Genomic DNA, 3468 nt, shown 5'->3' with positions numbered 1-3468 from the left:
ATATGTAAAGTGAGAGTGCTGTCTGTCCCCACCTCTCTGGGATCACCATAGCTAGTAGCTTGGGGAACATTCCAGTATCCTGCCTCCTGTTTGCATATATCAGCTCACTTTTCTTTTACAGAGCTGTGAACATTCTATCACACTATTGCGAATAGAGTATCTTGGACATGTTGACGATGTCCAGCATGCCCAGATCTATCTCACTCTGGACGGCGGTGGCGTTCCAGCGTGTAGTTGCCCCAGCGCTAGTTCATGGCTCCTCTGCTGATGGGCACACAGGTTTCCACTGTGTTATGTTGGCTGCAGCACCACAGTGACTGTCCTTGCTCATCTCTGTACCCTGCTCAGCCTTGCTCTAGGATATGCTCCTGGAAGCAGAGTTGTTGGGTCAGAGAGAGGGGACACTTACAGTTTTAACATACTGCCAGTTGAGCCTGCCAAAACGTTTTTACCAATGTATGTTATTGCAGTGAGACAAAAATACCTATTTTCTTACCTGCTTGCCCACCCTCTCTATTATCAATTTTTAAAACTTTAACAGTCTGAGTAGCAAAAAGAGAATGTTTTTTTGGCCTTGTATTTAGTGAGGTTTGGCAAACTTTTGGTTTATTGGATATTTGTATTTTCTCTTTTGGGGAGCTGCCCATTCTTGTCTCACCATTTTATAATTGGATTGTCAATCTTTAATAACTTTTAGCCACCTTCCTATTTTACAGAAATTAGACTTTGCCTTGAGTGGTGGATGTTTTCCTAGTTTGTCTTTACAAACGTTATTTCTTAATATTACACAAAAGTTTAATGTTAGTCAGATTTCATTTTTATTTGAAGAAATCTGGATTTCACGTCATGGCTAAAAAACTTTCCTCATCCCAGTATGATAAATTATTTACTCAGGTTTCCTGTAGCAGCAATTCTTGGGCAGTAAATTTTCTAAATTCTTGTAGGTCTTAAAATGTCATCTTTTTGCCCTGCTCCTTTGCTGTGAGCAAGTACGTTTACCTCAGGGTGAGCGGGTGGCAGAACTGAGGGCGTGTGGGCCAGAGTCACGGAGACCGAGTGAACCGTGAGAACACAAGGGTCCAGATGGGCGCAGGTGTCAGTGACAGTGAACGAGTGTCCGTGTGGGTGAACTGGGTGCTGAGAGAGAGTGACTGCAGGTGTGGGGGGGGGCAGGGGCAAGCCTCAGCTGGAGGTGGGGGAGGGGTTCTGAGAAGAGGTTGGAGGCCAGAGGGGGCGCAAGGTTCCAGAAAGGCAGGGGAGGAGGGGAGGCAGGTTGAGGTGGGTGCCCTTAAAGGAGCCAGGCAGGGCATGGGAAGTGGGGAGGGAGGGGAGATGGAGGAAGCTGTGGTGTGCCAGCATTCCAGTTAACTGATGCCCACTCTGACCCAGAAACACAACCGTGATACAGAAAAGGTAAAACTAGAAAACAGAAAACACTGTCTCACCCAAAAACAAGATGAATATTTCTGTGGACTAGCAATGAAGCAAAAATGCAAAGTGGTGAGCACTTTGTGGTGGCTGAAGCCAAAAGCTCGTTGGGCGCCAGTCCAGAAACAGAGTAGTTCCAGGCTGTTACGGCCCGTGAAGTAGAGGGGACTCGAAGCGCTGAAGCACTGTACACAGGACCGGAGCCAAAGTCAGGCTCGCTGCCGGGCGGGAGCTGGACTGGAACTTTACTGGCACCCCAGCTGGACCTGAGACTTTTACTAAGACTCAGGCCCAGAAAGGCAGCGGGAGGACTAGGACCCCCGGCCCTTGCAACCGGTAACTGACACAATCCTGTTGACTGCCTGCCTGGTCTGTGATATACCCGGGTCACTGAGGGGCAGGAGCTCCAAAATGTCAGCAGGCCTGGTTCTGGAATAAGGGCCAAGGAGGTGGGGAGCTGGATGGAGCCAAGTGCTAAACACATCCAGAAACTGGGGAGAGATGAAATCTAACGCTAAGACTGCAAATAATATCAAAACAAATTCACCCCAGATAACACTAATTTTATGGAATGGTCTGATAAAAGATTAAATATGTTTGGATGCGAGAAAGAGAATACATTTCACTAAAAAAAGAGCAAGAAATTATGAAGTAAATTTAGACAAAAGTAGTGGTGTGCTGAAATCACAAGAGCCCGCCTACCAGAGTTGGTTGGTAAATCATCAGTAGCTTGAAACTGGCTGTGGTGGGAGTATTTACACCACAGAAATCAGCAAACGCCACAAATTAGGGTCATTTGTTTTCAGAGAGACAGTTTAACATTGGGCAGGAATAAAATAAGATTAGAATTTTTTTTTTTTTTGGAAGATTAGCCCTGAGCTAACTGCTGCCAATCCTCCTCTTTTTGCTGAGGAAGACTGGCCCTGAGCTAACATCCGTGCCCATCTTCCTCTACTTTATATGTGGGACGCCTACCACAGCATGGCTTGGCAAGTGGTGCCATGTCCGCACCCGGGATCCGAACCAGCAAACCCTGGGATGCTGAAGCAGAACGTGCGCACTTAACCACTGAGCCATGGGGCTGGCCCCAAGATTAGAAATTTTAGAAATGAGAAAGGTAGTCATTGAAATAAACTCAGTAAATGGGAATCCTAGATTTTAAACCCTAATTGTACTCTCACTTTAAGGACAAGAATAAAAACACAACCCAGATTTCAGTAGATTCACACAACAAAACTATTTCTTGCTCCCATACAGTCTAAAGTGGATGCTCCTGATTGGTTGGGTCTATGGACACTTTCTTCCCTGACTTCTTACATTAAAAAAAGTTGTTTATAGATTATGTTTTTTCAAATAGTTTGTTTTTGTTTTTGAGGAAGATTAGCCCTGAGCTAACATCTGCCAATCCTCCTCTTTTTTGCTGAGGAAGACTGTCCCTGAGCTCACATCCATGCCCATCTTCCTCTACTTTACATGTGGGACGCCTGCCACAGCATGGCTTGTCAAGCGGTGCCATGTCCACATCTGGGATCCGAACTGGCGACCCCCAGGCTGCCGAAGCGGAACATGCACACTTCGCTATGCCACCAGGCTGGCCCCCAAATAGTTTTAAACTTAGAGAAAAATTGAGAAGATAGTACAGAGGGTTCCCACAAATACGCCCTGCCCTGCACCCCGTTTCCTCTATTGTTAACATCTTACATTTAGTGTGGTACATTTATTATAATTAATGAACCAATATTAATACATTATTATTCTTCAGATTTCCTCAGTTTCCTCTAGCATCCTTTTTCTGTCCTGAAGTCTCATCCAGGACTCCACATTACATTTATTCGTCATGTCTCCTTAGGCTCCTCTTGGCTGCGACAGTTTCTCCGACTTTCCTTGTCATTGATGACCTTGACAGTGTTGAGAACTCGTCAGGTATTTTGTAGGTAGTCCCTCTATTGGTATTTGTCTGATGTTTTCTTGATCAGACTGGGGTTATGGGTTTTGGGGAGGAAGATCACAGAGGTAAAGTTTCATTTTCATCACATCAAA

The sequence above is a fragment of the Equus quagga genome, chromosome 13 (genome assembly GCF_021613505.1).
Source record: "Equus quagga isolate Etosha38 chromosome 13, UCLA_HA_Equagga_1.0, whole genome shotgun sequence".
NCBI classification, from domain to species: Eukaryota; Metazoa; Chordata; class Mammalia; order Perissodactyla; family Equidae; genus Equus; species Equus quagga.
This window is presented reverse-complemented; position numbering follows the sequence as displayed.